The sequence below is a fragment of the Scyliorhinus torazame genome, chromosome 18, assembly GCF_047496885.1.
Source record: "Scyliorhinus torazame isolate Kashiwa2021f chromosome 18, sScyTor2.1, whole genome shotgun sequence".
NCBI classification, from domain to species: Eukaryota; Metazoa; Chordata; class Chondrichthyes; order Carcharhiniformes; family Scyliorhinidae; genus Scyliorhinus; species Scyliorhinus torazame.
The window spans coordinates 100,732,421-100,753,861 of NC_092724.1; positions in this window are offsets into that span (position 1 = coordinate 100,732,421).

Sequence of the window (21,441 nt, forward strand, 5' to 3'; positions counted from 1 at the left end):
CACCTTTTATTCTGTCTGGGGACTGCCATTTGCACTCTTTTCCCTTGGTTTCTGTGGCTATTACTCACCTTTCATTCCCTCACCCTACAGTATAAATATCTCCCATTTTCTATGCCTTTTAACTTTAACAAAGGGTCATCTGGACTTGAAACGTTAGCTCTTTTCGCTCCTTACAGATGCTGCCAGACCTGCTGAGATTTTCCAGCATTTTCATGGGCTGGCTTTTATGTGTAGTCTTTAATGTGTTCCATCTGGCCCCTACCTGGGACAGCCCCATAGGGAGATCTACTATGGTTTCACCGTGGTCCTCATGGGGGTTATACCACCCCTCCCCCCCAAAAAAATCCAAAAGTTCCCCTTCAACCGCCTTCTACACCATTTTGTCCGACGCTGTGCTGCAGCTTACAGCGGCTCTAGGTGGTGTATATCAGTTCGTCGACCGCCTTTTTCTGACCAATCTCCGAAGTGTTATCAGCAGGACCTTGCTCCCTGACACAACATAATCCATTTTCATAGATACTTTTGTGTCCATTTCTGAGATGGAGTCATCCTTCTCCTGCTGGTCCGGGCACTGGGATAAAGACGGTTGGATTCCCTGGTTGAGGGGCGGTTCCTGGCATGGAGGGAACGTTAATGCTGCCAGTCAGGCATCATGTAGCACAGGCTCTCGCTTCTTCAGGTGGTCCAAATGCTTTCACTGGACTCTCCGTGAATCATAACTTTGTAGGAGACCGGTCCTGTACTCTCCAGCACGATACCTGGGAGCCAAAGTGCCCCGTCTCCAAAGTTGCGGGCATAGACCACATTCCCCGAGTGGAACTGCCGCCGTGGCATCCTCCTGTTATGGTGCTGCTTCTGCGCCTCCTGGTGCACCTCCACTTTCCCACCAAGGTTCAGAGTTTGAGGCTCAACCGGGTTCTAAGCCTTCGGCCCATCAGCAGTTCAACGGGGGCGATTCCCATCATCACATGCGGCGTTCTGCGGTAGTTAAAAACAAACCACATCAGCCACATGTCCATGAAGCCCATGGTTTTTGTAATGCCTTTATTGAAAGTCTGGACCACCCTTTCCGCCAGGTCGTTGGATGATGGATGGTATGGAGCGGTTCGCTTTTTAACTTTAGAGTACCCAATTATTTTTTTCAAATTACATGGCAATTTAGCGTGGCTAATCCACCTTCCCTGCACATCCTTTTGGGATGGCGGGGGGGGGGGGGGGGGGGGGGGGGGGGGGGTGAGACGCACACAGACACGGGGAGAATGTGCAGATCCCACCCAGACAGTGTTGGGTGGTTGCAATATGCCAAATACCCTTCCATTTTGCAAATATGGCAAATTCCTCACTCATGAAGGGCATGCCATTGTCTGCTACCAGACCTCAGGGATCCCATGAGTGTTGAACAAGTACCGCAATTTTTCTACCGTGGTCCAGAATGTAATCAAGGCCATCTTGTACACATCAAGCCACTTCAAGTGGGCATCCCGGTCATTCCCATGGTTGAAGGGAGGCTGCCAGCGGGAGCTTCTGATGCTCCTGGCTCGCTGGGGAGTTGTGTACGACCCTCTCAATCCCCATAGATACCGGGCCACCAGAGATAACTACAGGACAGCATCTTCATCATAGCTTATTGAATAGGTCCTTGAACACGGAATCCTGACACTGTGACGAGATTGCTAGAATAGCTCCACACAATACGACACCATCCTCCACGCTGAGCTCCGAGAACCTCTGGGCAAAGGGCTGTAGAGCTACAGGAAGAGTCCACTGCATTCCACCACTCAAAAACATGCGTAGTGTTTTGCCAGTCTCGGATCCAGCTCTGTCCATGAGCACACTTGAGTAGCCGTCACAGCCAAGGTGTCCATAAAATTAAGAGTTGCACCCTCTTCATCCACCACTGGTGGGGATGGGGAACCAATGGGCAATGGTAAACGACTGAGAGCATCGGCATTGGCAAACTGTGTACCTGCGTGGTGTTGAAACGAATACTCATACGCGGCGTTTGAAGCACCCAATGCTGAATTCGACCTGATGGGATGGATGGGATTCCCTTATCCTCCCTAAAAAGGCCAATAGGGTCTTGTAGTCAGTCACAATAGAGAAGTGCCTCCCATAAACAAACTGGTGGAATTTCTTGACTCCAAATATTACTGCCAAGCCTTCCTCCTCCATTTGAGCATATTGTCGCTCAGCGTCTGCCAGCATTCTTGAGACAAAAGCGATGGGGCGTTCTACGCTATCGCCCCACCTGTGGACCAGCACCATCCCAATGCCATAGGGGGAGGCATCACATGTTTGGATTAGCGGGCAAGCTGGAGCATAGTGAGTGAGGAGATGTGTGGACGACAGATGCTCTTTTACTTTGGTGAATGCTCACCGCAGAATCACTTCTAGGCCTTCTTTAACAGTATCTGTAGTGGAGCCAATAAGGCGACCAGGTTGGCAATGAACTTTCCATAATAATTTACCAGGCCCAGGAACGACCCGAGTTCCGTGATGTTCGTCAGGGTGGGGTGACTTTTATGTCCCGAACATTATCTCCCACTGGGTATAGACCAACCCTTTCCACCCTGTATCCTAAGTAAGTCACTGGGCTAATGCAGAACACACCTTGATCCTCTTTAGCCAGGCGCCCACTTGGGAACACCACCTGAGAACTTCTTGCAGGTTGTCCATGCGCTCCTTCTCCGTGATGGCCTAAACAAGTATGTCTTATAGATAGACGACCACCTTCGGCAGGCCCTGCAGGGTGCTTTCCATTACATGCTGGAAAATTGCCAGGGCAGATGAGACCCCAAACAGGAGGTGGGTGTATTTAAATAAGCACCTCTGGGTATTGATAGTCACAAATTTGCTGGACACTGGATCTAGTTCCACTTATAAATAAGCACGGCTCATGTCAAGTTTTGTAAAACAAAACACCCTCCAACTAGCTTTGCATTCAGATCTTCCACTCTAGGCATCAGGTAACAGTCCAGGCATGAATCTCTGTTTACCGTGAGCTTGTAATTGCCGCAGAGTCAGACAGATTTGTCAGGCTTCAGTACCAGCACCACAGATGCGGTCCACTCCGCAAATTTTACAGGGCGTATAATTGCTAGATCCTTCAGGTGCTGTAGCTCCGCATCAACCCTGGAAAGCAATGCATAGGGGCTTCATGCTAAATTAACAGGCTGTACATCAAAATCCATGTAGATACGGGCCTTGGCCTGTTATATCCTGCCCAGACCCCCCCTGGAACGCTTCAGGGTATTTGGCCAGCATGTCATACAGATTCCCAGTGCCCATCATTAAAACCTTGTGCCAGTTGAAATGGAGGACTCACAATGAGTCACGCCCCAGCAAATTGAGTCCCAGCCTCTTTACCACAACCAAGGGTAGACGGACTGATTGTTGCCTGTGTGCTACCGGAGTTACGCTGATCCCCACGATGCTCAATGGCTTGCTGGGATAGATCGTCAACCTTGCCTTTGTTATCGGCCATGGTTTAGAGAAGCCCAAAGTGTATCATGGAGTTCACGTGACCCACGACTTTTACTAGGTTGTAATATGGGGAGCACACGGCCCACTCTACAGGTGTGGGGCAGCAGAAATTTAAAAGTAATTTTTAAAGCAAAACAATGTTTATTCTATGAACTCAGTTAACGTTTTTAAAACATACAGTGAATATCTTAGCAACCATCAATTCAAATACACCTCCCCGCAAAGAATACAACCCTCTAAGTAATCCTTAAACTTTCCTTTTAACTTCCATTAGACAATAGCAGCACATCAGGTTTAAATTCTCTACTGAGAGCAGCTATCACTCTGAATTCACCAAATGATCTAGAGATAGTCTTTAGATGGCAGAGAGATCAAAATTACACCTTCTTTGGCTGGCTTCAGCTCCAGCACTAAAACGAAACCAAAAAACACAGACACGCCCAAGCTTTTCCTCAAAGCGAAACTAAAAAGCAGAGCCAGAGCTCAGCTCCACCCACACTCTGACATCACTGCAGCCACTTGAGCAGACAAACATTTCTTAAAGTGACATTCCCATGACACCTCCCCTCAAGAAAAAAAAATAATCAATCAACTTCAAAATGGTTTCATTATTCACCTTTTCACTTTCCTTTAGGAAATGCAGACAGTAGGTGCCTGGAACTCACTACCGGAGGAGGTAGTGGAGGCAGGGACGATAGGGACATTTAAGGGGCATCTTGACAAATATATGAATAGGATGGGAATAGAAGGATACGGACCCAGGAAGTGTAGAAGATTGTAGTTTAGTCGGGCAGTATGGTCGGCACGGGCTTGGAGGGCCGAAGGGCCTGTTCCTGTGCTGTACATTTCTTTGTTCTTTGTTCTTTGTTCTTTGTAAATATACTTTTTCATTTCAAAAACAACACACGCAAACAGGTATAATAACACAGTCCATTTTAGTTCTTCTTCTTCCAACTGGAATCCTTCTTGATTGACAGTCTCTTTGAACAACAAGGTCTCTGAACGATCCATCCATTTGTCTACGCCTTGGCATTTCTCTTTAAAGTCAGATACTTTAATTCAATCTGATGACAGAGTCCCTTGTAATTCTCCAACATGGGAGCATTGGTTACCACAGCTTTCAGGCAGTCAAATGCCTGTTGAAACTCCGCTGTCCACTGGAATTTTCGACGTTTCTTCAGCAAGTCCATCAGTGGAGCAACCACACTACAAAACATTGGCAAAATGTTCGATTAAATCCACTCATGCCAAGAAACCGCATTATTTTCCTTCATGTCGAGGGTATTGGAAACTCCTCAATAACAGTTGTTTTCACATCCCGTGTGACCATTCGACCCTGTCCAATTGTATGGCCAAGGAAAGTGACCTGGGCTTTTCCAAATTCACTTTTGGCTAGATTTACCAGCAAACCCGCCTCCTGAAGTTGATCGAATAACTCCATCAGGTGCTTGAAATGTTCTTTCCATGTCTGGCTGAAAATTACCAGATCATCGATGTATACTGCACAATTGGGTAATCCTGAAACTACTTTGTTAGTTAACCGTTGAAATGTGGCTGGGGTGTTTTTCATGCCAAATGGCATAACTTTGAATAGGTATATACCATCTGGAGTCACAAAAGCTGAAATCTCCTTCGCCCTGGATTTTGTTCGTCACTTTGAGATGGAATCATTAAAACCTCTTCCTTTTTCTCTCCTTCCCTTTCAAAGTACCTTTTAAGCATATTCACATGACACACTCAGTGAGTTTTCCTTCTATCTGTCATTCTTACCACATAATTCACCTCACTTAATTTCCTTCCAATCTGATATGGTCCACAAAATATTGCTTTTAAAGGTTCACCTACCACTGGTAACAATACTAAAACTTTATCTCCACAGGCAAACTACGAACTTTGGATTTCTTGTCCGCTACCCGTTTCATCACATGTTGTGCAACTTCTAAATGTTGTCTAGCCAATTCCCGTGCTCTATTTAATTATTCCCTAAAATTTGACATGTAATCCAATAATGTAAGTTCCAATTTCTCACTCACCAATTTTGCCTCAATCAATTTAAGTGGTCCTCTAACCTCATGACCAAAAAGGACTGAATTTGGTTGTCTCATTAGGTACATCCCTAATTGCAAACAGTACGAATGGAATTCCTTGGCCAGGATTCTCCGCCGGCATGATTCTCCGTTATGCCGACGCCCGGGGGTTTCCCGACGGCGTGGGGCTGCCCCACAATGGGAAACCCCAGTGACCGGCTGGCGTAATAGAGAATCCCCCCCGACCGGTCGGGGTAGAAAAGTTACACAGCGGGGCGGAGAATCCCGCCCCTTTATTTCAATCCTCTGGATAATCTTGACAATAAGCCCTCAACATTGTCTTTAATGTCTGATGCCACCTTTCTAACGCTCCCTGCGATTCTGGATGGTATGCAGTTGATTTAAATTGTTTTATTCCTAAGCTTTCCATAACTTCTTTGAATAACTTTGTGGTAAAATTAAATCCTTGATCCGATTGTATTTCTGTGGGTAGTCCATATCTAGTAAAGAATTTAAGTAACTCCTACACAATCTTTTTCGCTGTAATATTACGTACTGGAATGGCCGCTGGAAACCTAGTAGACACATCCATTATAGTCAAAAGATATTGATTCCCACTTTTTGTTTTAGGAAGCGGTCCTACACAAACAATTAGGACCCTTGTAAAAGGTTCTTCAAATGCTGGAATGGGTATTAAGGGCACTGGATTTATCACTGCTTGAGGTTTCCCTATCACTTGACATGTGTGACATGATTGATAAAATTTAACCGCATCATTATGTAGTCTGGGCCAATGAAAATGTTTTTTTTTAATTTTAGCTTGAGTTTTCTTTACTCCCAAATGACCTCCCACTGGTACCTCATGTGCAACTCGCAACCACCTCCTTTCTATACCATACCGGCAATACCACTTGATGAACTTCTGCCCACTTTTCATCCACCTGCATATGTAAAGGTCTCCATTTTCTCATCAAGACATCACTTTTACGGTAATAAAACTCTGGTAGACACTCAGATTCCTCTACCGCGAATGCTTTCTGATACATCCGGTTTATTTCTACATCTTTCTGTTGTAACTCCTCCAATTTTCCTGAACTAAAAATATCCGCCTCATCCTCCGCCTGTTCTTGTTCTTTTTCAGCCACCTGATCAAAAATCGTTTCTGATAATTGCACTTCAACTTTATCTTCACTCTTTGATTTCTCCTCTTGCCTTAACCTGTGACATTGTGACCTTGTTACTACACAATCCGTTAAAATCCCAGGATACTTGTCCTTCAACACTTCAGTTGTCTGATTTTCCACTGGCTTAACAACCACGGCAGGCATCACTCCCACCTGCGATCCCGCTGTATCATTACCCAAGATAAACTGTATTCCCAGACAAGATAGTTTCTCTGTTACTCTCACTACCACGCCACCACTCTTCACTGGACTTTCCAACCTGACCTGATATAATGGACAGTAAGAAGTCTTATAACACCAGGTTAAAGTCCAACAGGTTAGTTTCAAACACTAGCTTTCGGAGCATTGCTCCTTCCTCCATTCACCTGAGGAAGGAGCAGTGCTCCGAAAGCTAGTGTTTGAAACAAACCTGTTGGACTTTAACCTGGTGTTGTAAGACTTCTAACTGTGCTCACCCCAGTCCAATGCCGGCATCTCCACATTATATAATGGAACACTACCCTTCCCACCCTGAATTCCACATATTACCACATTTTCTGGCATTATTCCCCCCAAACTACATAACTCCTCATCTCTTACCATTAAAGATTGACTAGCTCCCGTATCTCTTAAAATTGTGACTGCTTTACCTGCTCCTCCTGATACAGATGAGTTAACTTTACCCACACAAGTAAATTCTTTAAAGAGATCTGGCACCACCTTATCAATCACCTCTTGATCAGTTTGTACAGTCCTTTGCACCTTCATCGCTTCACTTGGGCTTTCCTTTACCACTTTAACAAGCCCCATTGTCTTATCCTGTTTTACCATATCAGCCTTCCAGTGACTTTCTTCCACCACCAACACTGTGACTTTACATGGCTGAGTTTATTACAGTGAAAACATTTTAAACTTTTCATGTCTCTTCCACCCTCCTGGATTCCTTTTTTAATCTGAGATACACTTATCTTATTATCCCCCATCATATCACCTTTGCCTCTACCACTTGAGTATTTCTCATGTCCCCAGTTTGTATCCCTCACAGGCTGAAACCGATGTCGGAAACCAAGCTTTGATTTATGAACTAATTCATAATCATCTGCCAGTTCTGCTGCTAACCTCGCAGTTTTAACCCTCTGCTCTTCCACATGAGTTCTCACTGCATCAGGAATCGAATTTTTAAACTCCTCCAAATGTATACTTTCCCTGAGAGCTTCATACGTTTGGTCTATTTTCAAAGCCCTTATCCACCTATCAAAATTACTCTGTTTGATCCTTTCAAACTCCATGTATGTTTGACCAAATTCTTACCTCAAATTTCTAAACCTTTGTCTGTAGGCTGAAGGCACTCATTCATATGCACCTAAAATGGATTTTTTTTCACCTCCTCATACGTCCCAGATACTGTAGTCATCTGGGATGGCCACGTCACGATTACAAAATGGACACCCGCAAAGAATGCAGGGAAAATTGGACAATGCTAAGAAACAAGCTGGTGCAATCTCTGTCTGTTGATTAGAACCTTAAACTCTCAGACAGGACATAAACTACCAAACAATCTACATACTAATGAGCCATCTCCGGGGTCAAAAGGGAAACATTTAGATACACAATTTTAAGGCAGACTCCCCAGCGCCAGAAGAAGCTAAGACAAAGCAGACAGACAGTCAGCAGGACACGCCCAGTGATCAGGAAACCATCCCTCTATTGGAGGAAAATCAATACAAATGATTGGGAAAGACCCAATTAGTTCAGGCCAAGTTCAAGGCACGTCCAAAAGCGTGCAAAGCCCCTTTTTCATATAAAAGGTACCCCCCAAGGGAGAATGCCCTCCTTTGGCTCTGGCTCTCACCGAAGAGAGAGACCTGCCTAGCAGCTGCACCAGACCAAGTAAGTCCCAAGTCAACGCACGCTACGACATAGACGCTCCTCGTTGCTACCCTGTAAACAGCTCAAACCAGCAGCCTCAGAACCATTCAACGGCCATTGTTCCTCTGACTGAGTGGGTGCCCGAAGCTAAGTATAGGCTTTAGTAACAGTGGTAGTTTAGTTTGTAGAGTTTATGCATGAGTAGATTTGACTGTGTGTAAATACATGAGCATTGCTTTTGAACTTACTAACTGATGTATCGAGTCATTGATCAGTGATCAGTATTCGGTTCTGAACCTTGTGGCGGTGTCGAAAGATACCTTGAGCAAACGTGATTAAACAGAGCCAAATTAAGAGCCAACCAAAAGTTAGCAACAATACCTCCTCCGATAGTGATGCAAACACTTCATTGGCCCTACCTACCAGCTTTGTTTGAATCAGTAATACCCACATGTCCCGTGGCCATTTCATTTGTTTAGCTACCTTCTCAAATGAAATGAAAAAGGCTTCTACCTCCTTCTCATCAAACCTTGGCACTGCATGGACATATTTAAATAGATCCCCACCAAGCCTTCGACTATGACGCTCTTTCTCACTATCCCCATCACTATCCTCCAACTGTACGTTTCCCTTTACATCCGCCAATTTTAACTGACTGTTATGTTTCATGGCCATTTTCTCAAGCTCAAACTCTCTCTCCTTATCTTTTTTCCTGATCTGTATCTTCCTTTCTCTTTCTTTTTGTCCTGCTAGGGCTGTTCTTTCTGTTTTCCTTTCTTCTCTCTCTTTTTCTTTTTCCTCTCTATCTCTTTCTTTTTTCTCTCTCTCTCTTTCGTATTCAAGCTGCCTTAATTCTTTCTCATGTTCCATTTGTTTAATTTGTAACAGAATTTGTGCTATTTCCAATGAGTCAAACTGTATCGCAGGCAATTTTAAATGCTTAGCTACCGCCATAATTACCTCATCTTTTCGCATTTTGTCAGGTAATGTTAACTGTAATGTTTTTGCCAACTCTAAAAGCCTGTTTTTAGTCTCTGTCCGTAAGGTACTGCATGTGACCGTCTCCACCCCCAAAAACGTCTGAGCCTCTGAAAGAGTAATTGTCCACAACACACTCCCAACTTAAACTGAAATACCACACCTGAAAAGCAACCACAGTATGCTTACCCCTCACTGTCTTTAAGTTCACCAAGCCAATACATTAGACAGACTATTATCCCCTCGAGCCCCATATTTGTTACTGGCCAGGATTTAGAGAACGTCAAAGTGTATCATGGAGTTCACCTGACCCACAACGTTTGCTGGATTGTGGTGTGGGGAGCACATGGCCCACTCTACAGGTGTGGTGCAGCAGTAATTTAAAAGTAATTTTTAAAGCAAAACAATGTTTATTCTATGAACTCAGTTAACCTTTTTAAAACATACATTGAACATGTCAGCAACCATCAATTCAAATACACCCCCCCCCCCCGCAAACAATACAACCCTCTAAGTAATCCTTAGACTTTCCTTTTAACATCCAGAAAACAAAAGAAGGACATCAGGTTGAAATTCTCTCCTGAGAGCAGTTGTCACTCTGAATTCACCAAATGATCTAGAGATAGTCTTTAGATGGCAGAGAGATCGAAATTACACCTTCTTTGTCTGGCTTCAGCTCCAACACTAAGACGATGACCCAGATTGGCGCTACTTTCAGGCCATGATGCAGTTGAGCTGCAGAAAACTTTCCTCCTCATCCAGGGGGAGCCATGTGCAAGGCCTTGACTCGCGATGATCTTGGCGGCTGCTTTGGACACATTCTCTGTGCCAACTTTGACAGCTCTGGGCATCATGTGACCTCTGGCCATACATTTGGCTATGTGGTCGGCTTTACCTGTCTTTTCCTCCAGGAGCATATCTTCAGAACATGTGAGTCAGGCTATACGGTAAAGATGGGCAATCTTATTTTTATCTGAAAATTGGATTTTATGCTATTGTCAACTAATTCCCAAAATGTATGCCAATTTGAACCGAAAAGAAGTAGAAATTATAAGAGTTTCTCTGCATCACAGATTGAGGAGCTGAATGATGCAAATAAAGTGATAAAGCGGATGAGAAGTTATTGCAGGATAAGGGTATCTGGCATAGAAATGGTTAATGTGGGACTGGTAAATGCAGTGACTGGTAAAGAAACATATGACTCAGGCTAGAAGATAAAAGCATAAGAGCTTTAGCAAAGATCATCCAGATTCAAAATGTTAGCTCCCTTGTCTCTCCACAGATGTGGTCCGACCTGCTGAGATTGTCCAGTATTTTCTGTTTTTCAGACTAAAGTCAGTTGTGAACTGGACAGGAGAGCTGTGTAGAAGCAAGCATGGAGTTTACTCATTGCTTGGGCTCTTCGCTGAATGTATGTACAGGGTAGCACAGTGGTTAGCACTGTTGTTTCACAGCGCCAGGATTCCGGGTTCGATACCTGGCTTGGGTCACTGTCTGTGCGGAGTCTGCACGTTCTCCCAATGTGTACGTGGGTTTCCTCCGGGTCCTCTAGTTTCCTCCCACAAGTCCCAAAAGATGTGCTTGTTAGGTGAATTTGCCATTTTGAATTCTCCCTCTGTACCCGAACAGGCGCTGGAGTGTGGCGACGAGGGGATTTTCACAGTAACTTCATTGCAGTGTTAATGTAAGCCTACTTGTGACAATAATAAAGATTATTATTATTATTAGTTATGTGTCATCAATAAACACTTGGGCTGGATTCTCCCAAAATGGGACTATGTCCCCATGCCTGCGTAAAAACGCTGGGGTTTTACTCTGGAAATTCTTGCAAAAAACATCAGCTAATTCAATGCCCTGCAGGGGGCTAGCAGGGACCCAGAGTAATTCACGCAGCTTCAGCTGCGGATATGAGCCCCCGCACTTCTGGTTTTGAGTCCTCGCATGCGCACGGCTGCGCACTCCAGCAGCCACGCTAAGCGCCATGGCGGACTCGGACCGCGGAGGCAGACTTAAAAAGTCTGAACGAAGATCTGACCACGTGGATCTTAACCCTGGCCACCGATAAGGCCCCCCATGCCCCCCAGTGTCCGATCACCCTGCTCCCCACCAGGGCAGCCGCGGCCTGAGTCCACAGCCGCCACGCCAGCATCCCGACCGACAATAGGTGGTTAGTTCCACGCCATTGGGAACTCGGCTGATCAGGAGCGGAGGATCGCTGGGCTGGCCTCTGTCAATGGGCCCCCAGTCGCGCTCCGTATTTACGATCATGCCGATTCTTGGGTCCCGGAGAATCGCTGGACCGGCGCCGGGCCCGATTTCGGCGTGAAATTGGACTCTCTGCCCCGTGCCGAATGCGATTTGGGCGCGGGGCTGTGGAGAATCCGGCCCGTAATGTTCATCGTACAAGATTCAGAACCTCTTTGTGATTCGTAATGAACATGCAACTATTATAACATGCAAACTTTACATATACAGGGCTGAATTCTTAGCTGTCGGGACACTCCATTTTGCTGGCAACTTGGGGGTTTGACCAGCCAGCGAAACAGAGAATCCCGATGGTGTGCTGCACCAGAAATCTGTCATGGTGGGACAGAGAAACCCACCCACAGTTTCTCATCTTCATGCGGAAATGGAAATTTATAATGGATAAAGTTGACACAAAAACATTGGGAACAGGAAATAGGTTTTGTGGCCAAGAAGTGCATCCAGAAGTAACATTTTGGGTGCATTATGGATGAAGCAAATGCTCCATTTTGATCACTTTGAACATAAGACCTGAGAGAAAACGTTCAGCTGCACTGATATCTAAAGGCAAACAGGGTAACCTGTTTTTAAGGTCAATCTTGTTTGCAATTGCATCCTGTTTCCTTGTCTGATCTGCATTAGCAAATTTTTGACATGATGTAATAAGCGTTTCATCCAAGATACATTTAATAGTCATGTGAATGTTGTTTAGTCTGAAATATTTGGACTTGGATTCTGAACAAGAAAAAAAAGTCAGCTACAATTTCCAAGGAAATGTGACTGTTTTTGCAAATATCAGGAGTTTACAGTTTTGTAAAATTGCTAAGGTCAAGAATTAGTCCACTTCAGAGTGCATGTCCATGTCCTTCAGGGTAATGTACACAACATGAGTGCTTTGTAAGCACTGAATGTTAAAAAAAATTGGAACCCACGTCAATATAGGCATTAAACTGTTTGGCCTGATGGGTTCCATTCCAAACATGTGGTTACTTTATCACGAACTCAGATTGTCAGCTTCTTTCCGCAGCAGTTAATAATTAATAATACTCAAAATAAAAGTGGAAACTTAAATCACATGTAGCTTCCTTCAGGCTCAAGTGATGCCAGGAGTGTGTGCCTGGCGAAGAGGCGGTGCTGGGTTGAACTGTGACCAGGCATTTAAATCCTGGATACAGGCTGCGATTTGCAGGGCCTCTGTCACTGCGGACGCAAATTCAGTTATGGCCGTTAACTCTCGTGAGAGATGATGTGGAGGTGCTGGCGTTGGACTGGGGTGGGCATAGTAAGAAGTCTTACAACATCAGGTTAAAGTCCAACAGGTTTGTTTGGAATCACTAGCTTTGGAGCGTTGCTCATTCATCAGGTGAGTGAGAAAGTTATAACGGGATTTGTGGTGGAGAGATCTTCTCTATGCCCATGCCGGCGCCATAATTGGCTTAACTCCATTGCTTCCGGGTGTGAAGTAACGCAGGAGGGAATACCGGCTGGTTTCCAAAACAGAAACCAGTCTTGTGGACCATGCCGGGGCTCAGATGTGATATAGCCTCCTGGTGGTGAGGGACATGGCCGTGCAGTGACCTGTCCTGGCTGTGCCAATCAGCAGTGCCAGGAATAGGGCCCCTAGGGAACCCAAGTGGTGGTTGGGGAGGGCGGGGGGGGGGGGGGGTTGCTGATGTCCCGATGCCACTGATGATGGGGGAGGGGGGAATGATGCCCTAATTCCTGCCATGATTGACAGGAAGGGGAGATGTTGCCCCAATGCTTGTGATGTTGGGGGAGGGCGAAGGATGATGGGGGAGGAGGAAGAATGATGGGGGGTGGGAATGGATTTTGGGGGAGGGAGAAGGATGATGCCTCGATGCCGGCGATGAGAGGGGAGAGAGAAGGATGATGCTGCAACGCGGGCGATGATGGGGAGGGAAAGATGACGATCCATTGCCTACACTGATGGGGAGGGAGGGGGGGGTAGGGGTTGGTCTCCCAATGCCTGCGGTGAGGTGGAGGAGGGGTGATGATGCCCTGATGCTGGCAATGATGGGAGCAGGAGGAGGAGGTGGTAGGGGGGTGTGACCTTAACATTCAGTGGTTGGTTGGGGGGGGCTTGCCCCTCTGTTTTCCAGGCGAGGGGGTGTTCCCATCTGCTGGGGGTCCCGATGTCCCTGGAGCAGGGAGGGTGGCCTTTACTTTGAGATTGGTGCATCCGTTCCAATCTCTGTGGAGCTGGGCTTGACGGCTCCGCCAGGCCCCCGCTAGAGTTTTGCCGCATAACATTATTCCCCTGTTTTTTTATGACAGTGTCAGAAGATCTGAATTGAAAACCAGTCAGAACCTGACACTTTGCCATTTTTACGGAAAATTCCACCCACTTTTTTTTAACCACTTCTGATACACGTGTGTACAGATCTGAGCAGACTCTACTCAGACAAGTGGCAACAAATAGTGCAGTGAGACAACTGAGTGGTTTGTCAGTTGTTGAATCAAAGCAGGGGAATCTGCACAGGAAATATGTGAGAACAGGCTGTTCGGGGCTGGTTTAGCACAGTGGGCTAAACAGCTGGCTTGTAATGCAGAACAAGGCAGCAGCGCGGGTTCATATTCCCGTACTGACCTCCCTGAACAGGCACTGGAATGTAGCGACTAGGGGCTTCATTGAAGCCTACTTGTGACAAGCTATTATTATTATTATGCCTTCTTCTAGGAAAGAATAACCCATTCCAGTTCAGATTTTTCACAAAGCTTTAGCTGGATTGAAGGGCATGAAAATTCCTTTGCCATCAAACAAATGAACCCTGGTGAGCCATCACCATTGATGTAGAGTTACAAAATATGTAACACCTTATCATTCTAACAGTCAAAAAGATCAAAATTGGTTTGCTGGTTCCAGCAGAGGAACATTTTCAGGAACCTTAGTCAGGTTATGATAAAAATGTCATGGCAAGTTCACATTGGCGGTTACCTTGCAAAATATTGCAGGATTGTTCCCCCTGTGGCCAACTGACATTCAGTAACTTGAAATGGATATGGAAACCATATGATGTCATTGAATCATAGAATTCCTCCAGTGCAAAAGGAGGCCATTCAGCCCATTGAGTCTGCACTGACCCTCCGAAAGAGCACCAAACCTAGGCCTCCGCCCCCGCACTATCTCCATAACCCCACCTAACCTTTGGACATTAAGGGGCAATTTAGCACCAAATGTGCACGTCTTTCGACTGTGGGAGGAAACCGGATAACCCAGAGGAAGCCCACGCAAACACGGGAAGAACATGCAAACTCCACACAGAAAATGACCCATGATTGGAATCGAACCTGGGTCCCTGGCAAGCTGTGAGGCAACAGTGCTAACCACAGTGCGTCCATGCCGCATGACAGACACATGTACAATAAATGTTGGTCCATTCTCTTTTTAGGGAATAATGGCAAAGCTGCCAAAAACTGAAGAAACAGCAAACAAGTTGTGCTTGTTGTAAGAGAAGATGATTATAGATTTTCTGGGAAAATTATGTAAATGGAAAGTTAGAAGGCAGCATACAGTGTTTAATTTGAACCAATCTAGGAATATCTGTACGTTATATCCTGATATTGTCTTCTATTAATTGAGTTATAATCGATGAAAGCTTCAGGTAGCAGCTATTTTAAAGTGCACAGGAGTGCTTTCATTTGGTCCCTGGTTGGAGAGAAATCCCTCCTGTTTCAAGCATGAAATAGTTGAAATTGTTAATGATCAATCTTTCAATGGCATGGACATAAAGAGGTACATACATGCCTTTGGATTCTGATATCGGAACACTTCCTATTAACCCCAAACTAACTGGGAGGTCAGGTGCTTCAGGAAAATATTATAGAAATTCACATTTCCTACACAAGGAAATTTATGAAGACTAGAAGACCACAAATTTCTTTCAACTGCAGATAGTTAGTCTATGGAAGATATTAGTTGAGTCTAATTCTGCTTTCCCAAATGTCTTTCATCTGAAAGACTGTCAACACCTCTCTCAGCATCGCACTGAAATATCAGTGCAGATTGCTTGATCGGGTTTCTGGATTGGGATTAATCCCACAACTTTCCACGTCCGTGGCAAGAGCGCCAACACTGGACTACAGATGGCACCCTGGCTGCTTAATATGCCAAGATTAACAGGCTCAAGCTAAGCCATATAAACTTGGCAAGTGTTGGTGACAGTTGAATCTTAGGCTAGTCTATGTGAATGATGTCAATGGTTTTGTGGTGTCGCAGTAGAGTGACAGAGGCATGTGATTACAAGGAATCTATCATAATTCAAGTCTCACAGATATTAAGGTGAGCTTCTATCAAAATGATGATGAATTATTACAGTCAGCAGGGCCTCGCAATGAAATGCTATCCTGCAAAATATAAAATAAGGAATGACTGTGATTTTGATTGCAGGTTCAGTAGGTACTGCAAACAATATTACATCTCACAGGCACAATTTTGATAGAAACTCGCAAAGTTAGTGTCACGGTTATTGTTGTCTGAAACTTGTACATCTAGAGTTGGTAATAGTGTGGATGAAATATCTTTTCAGTGAAAGGGGAAAAATGTAGGGCCGGATTCTCGGTTCCTGAGTGTTGATGCCGGAGCAGGATTAGTGGAGATCTCCTACTGCAAAATTGGCGGCACAGCTGGACAAATTCCCCGAAAGTTAAGGGGCTAGCACCGGTGCAACGCGGAACACAATCGATTCCGGTTCAGGATTGACACTCAGGAGGCTAACAAGCTGCAGCCACAGACACACACTCCCCACACATCATCCCAGCCAACAAGGTGGCAATGAGACAAGCAGCACCAAAGTTCGCAGATGCAGAGCTCGAGACCTTGCTGGTCGCAGTGGGGGAGAGACAGGCGACCCTGTACCCTGGGGTGGGAAGGAGGTTGTCAGCCGGCACCTGGGCACAGATGACAGAGGTGGTCAGCACCGTTGGTAACACCATGAGAACCAGCTAGTAGTGCTGTAAAAAACCATGCCAAGAGTGGGAGAACACAGGAGGGGTTTGCTGAACCTGCGGCCCCTCACCGCAGCAGACAGCGGGCACTGGACATGGTCGGTGGGCCCAAAGAAAGGGCAGTAAGTGAGGTGGAGGTTGGCATTGGACGAGGAAGTGAGACCTCGCTGAGTTGCGGCTCCCTATGGCAAGCGTATCACCACCCACACCACGCCCACCACCACCCTCACACCCTCTCTCTGCCACCAGCTCCCACACCCCGCCCAGCCCACGATGCAATCACGCATCTTGTCCTGGGCTTGCAGGAGCTCCTGGTGACAGCGTAGACCCTTCTGGTGCCCCCTGCCCCCAGCCACAACCCCAATCCCAGTTGTCGACCACAGAAGGCAATGAGTCTGACATGGATGGAAGCCCGAGACACCCCGCAGCCCGAGACCGGGGAACACACCGACTTCCTGTCACAGCTGTCTCCAATGCCCTCCACCATGGCAGAGACATTCACCTCGTTTTGGCATTTTAGTGAAGAGGCGCCTGGGGCACTACCTGGTGCACACAACACATGCTCTGGTACAGCAGGTGGAAGTAGAAACCCCCGAGGGGCGGACGGTCGGAGAATGGGCTGACCCCAGGGACTGGTTGCCTTCCAGATGGATTTCGGGCATCTGGAATGGATGGTCCCATCGATTGTGGAGATGCAGTCACAGAGCCAGGAACTACATGAGGGATTGTCGGCGGGCACGCGGCACCTGTAGGTGCAGTTGGAGGAGTGCAACCCCGTGCAGGAGCAGGAGGTGGTGTCGAACATGCGTGCCACCAAGGCCAACACAGCATGGATGGCGTCCGCGGTGGAGCCCTTGGTGGTAAAGATTTTGGTCTTGGGTCAACATGTCCAAGGCCTGAGGCAATCTGTGCAGGGCATGGCCGAGGCCCAGGACAAGACTGTCCTATCACAGATAGCCATGTCCCAGAGACACCTGGCCTTTGCAGTTGGCCTCCAGATCGTGGCACAGTCACAGCGGGTCATGGCTCAGAGCATCGGCGGCATTGCCCAGGCACTAGCCAACTTGGCACAGACCCAAAAGGCGGTGGTCCAGTCCCAGAGAGAGATGGCGCAGTCACTGTCTGATTTGGCACAGACCCAGAAGATGGTGGCACAGTCATAGAATTATATGGTTCAGTCCTAGACAGAGGTGGTCCACTCCCTATGTTCCATGGCCGTGTGCATACAGAACCTGATTGAGATGAGAGTGGGCCTTCAGGACTGGAAGTGCCAGGTGGCAGGGGAGCCTCGGGGGTTAGCTCCGGTCCCATTGTGTAGCCCGGCACCCCGAGGGAGGAGGAGGTGATGGGACCAGTGCCGGTGGCCTCCGCAGGGAAGTGTCGGAACTCCACTGCACCGGACTCCCAATTCCCTTGTCCCTGGCGTATCTGATGGGCAGCGCGCAGAATAGGACGGCACCACACCAAGTCGGACACCCGAGCAGCATCCGGGTGCATCCGGACCCGGTCGCCCCAGAAAATGGCCGCAAAGGGGATCCAAGTCACAGGGCGGAAATCACAGCAGGCTGTCTCCAGTCCAGATGTACCATCTGTGGATTCAACTAGGTGTAGCGGTAGGGTCTGTAAGGCCAGAAAGGTAGATGGCCGTTAAGTTGGCACGGGTGCAGGGCACAGTATAGCATCAGTGGTTTAGGGCACAAGGCTGTATATACTTATTCACATTAAACACGTGTTCACACCGTTAGAACCTGCCTTGGCGCTCTGTTCGAAGGGTCTGAGTTCTGGGCTGGCCGCAAAGGGATGGTAGGAGGGTAATGGGCGGACATTGTGGATGGGCTTGGCCCAGGGGCCGCAATTCAGCCAGCGCTCATCACTCCGGTGTCCAAACCCCATCCCTCTGTCACCTCCACCTCCACCCCCACCACGCACCCCCACGCACCACCACCACCTCCGTCACCCCACGGACAATGGGATCGCGTGATGGGATGGCCAGGTCGCATGCAGGGATCACCCAGGTGGACGGTGGAAAGTGTTACCTTGGGCAGGAGTCAGGCATTTTCAGATGATGCGGAGCACCAGCGCTCATCACAGAGTAATTTTTAACCTTCCTCCATTCCATGGACCAGTCCCGCTGTTACTGCCAACCTAGGGCCCACACCCCTAGTGAGGTCGGTAGAAATCACTGAGAGGGGTGCAGGGAGGATGTTCATGGGTGGGGGGTGGGTGGGGGTGGGGGTGCAATGAGATGCTCGTGTCATTAGCCAGGCCCCGTAGTCGGTGAACCTGAAGGCGATTAGAGCGACCCGTGCGTACTGGCCCAGGAGCACACGTTGTGTGGCCTCCCATTCCTGCCCAGGCATAATGTCCTGCCCATCCTCACCCTGCCCCGCATCCTCCAGCACTTTGCCCCTCTGCTGCACGATGTTGTGAAGGACGCAGCAGGCCACCATGATGTGGGGGACCCTCCCAGTGCAATACTGGTGGGCCCTTCCAGTATGGTTCGGGCATCTAAGCCGCATCTTCAGGATGCAGAAGCACCACTTGATCATGCACTGGACGCTCTGTGGGCATTGTTATAGTGGGTCTCTGCGCCAGTCTGTGGCCTCTGGATAGATATCATCAGCCACGACTGCAGTGGATAACCCTTAGCGCCCAGGAGCCAATCCCCAGTCAGGGGTGCGCTTCAAAGTGGCCAGGCACCGTCGTGTGTCAGGGTGAAGGAAGGCATTGTGCTCACTGCCCGGGTATCGGGCGCAAACATGCATGATATGCATCTCATGGTCACATACCAGCTGCATGTTCATCGAGTATAAATTATTTTGGTTTGTGTAGAACGGCCTGTCATCTGCAGGTGCTCGAAGGATGACATGCAATTTGTCGATCACCTCGATGGACCCGGGGCATCTCGACGATGGTGGCGATCCCCGCTTCCCAGGCATCCTGGTGGGCTCGGTCCACATTGAAATGGATGTATTGCGCTGACTGGGCATATGTGGTCTCCGTGATGGTGCGGATTCACCTGTGAACCGAGCTCTGTGAGATCCCGGACAGGTCCCCACTCGGCGCCTGGAAGGATCCCATGGCGTAAAATTCAGGGCGACCATCACTTTTGTCACTGGGAGTGGGTGTTCTCTCCCATTCCCCCACAGTGCCAGGTGTGCCATGATCTGGCAGATATGTCGCATTGCCCCTCTGCCCAGTCTGGCAGGTCCTCGAATGCCAGGCAATACCGGTACATTCAAAGCTTCATGGGTGCCTCCATCCCATCTCCTTCTTGTCCCATTGGACGTCCGACTGTCCATCCTCACCGGCTGCCTCCTGTTCCTCTGGGGCAGGCTCCGCTGTTGCATGGTCCTCCTCAAGCACCTCCAGCTCTTCCAACCCCACTGCATCCCCCAGGGCTGTGGCAACTAGGCGGAAGGCCACCATTGCTCGTTGATTTCCAATATCCATTGTCTGCAGGGGGTCAAATGCTGGCATGTTAGCACGGTGTGTACCCCAGGTCCAACGGGCTACATGGTGGCCCCGGTTGGCACTTGGACCGTGCGTCCTCACCCTCCTCCCCGATCTCCGCATTCCTGGTCCCGTTTATGCCTCGCACCCTAGGAGCCTCTGGCCCTAGCACCCGTTGCTACTGCCAGGAGTATCTGGCGCTACCCATGCCAAAGGTACACTCCATGGCCCCTATCCTGCACCCCCGAAAGGGATAATGTGGACATTGTCCTTGGGAAGGCCACATGATGCCACGCCAATGGGTGGCAGCCAGTTAGGTGTGGTGGTGGTGCGGTGATGAGGTGATTGGTGGTGTGGTGGATGAGGATGGGGTACGGGGGTGGGGTGGCGGAGGGGAAGGTGGTGGGGTGGTGAATGGGGGTGGGGTGTTGGTTGGTGGTGTAGAGGGTGCGGTGCAGTGGTGGCAAGTGGGGATGGGATGCATGGGTGGTTGGTGGAGGGTGGAGTGCGGGGTGGTGGTGGGGGCTGGTGTGCGGAAGGGTGGTGGGTGGGGGCTGGGGTGCGGGTGGTTGTTGGGGCACCCACCCGACCGGTGGCACTCATGCGACCAGGGGCCACGGTGGGTGGTCAGTGGGGTGCACAGCAAGCTGGCTGCCTTGCAGGCCACAGCAATGGCGGTCCATGCCTGGGCACTCCGGTCCCATGGGGTCAATCTGGCCACATGGCCCAGCCAACCCTGCCAGTGGCAGGACCGGCAGCCGACGATCGCTCCTCCGGATCTCCTACCTCCTCTCTCCCCCTCATCAGCCACAGCTCCTGTTTCTCGATTTTCATAAGCACAAGGGAACCTCATCATCAGGAACTCCCACCGGAGGAGGCGGAGGATCGCAGAGGTCCCGGAGAATTCCGGGTCAGGCCTGCTAATGATATGCCAACAGCGTTTACTGTACGTGCAGAGTGGAACGCATTCATGCTGCTGTCTAGGCACAGAAGTATAGCGATTTAGTCTGAATCTGGCGGCCAACATGATTTCTGCACCAAAACCAATTCTCCAACCAATTGCGTTTCCGGCGTTGGCCAATGGAGAATCCCGCCCATGGTTTATCGATTTTATTCTTTTTGTCTGACACATTATTTAGTACGTTGATTCATTTCATAATCTGTATCTGATGTAATGTACCGATCATTATACATGTGGCTATAATACAGATTAACCATCTGCCACCTCAAGTATTCACTCCCTCCACCGGCAGCACACT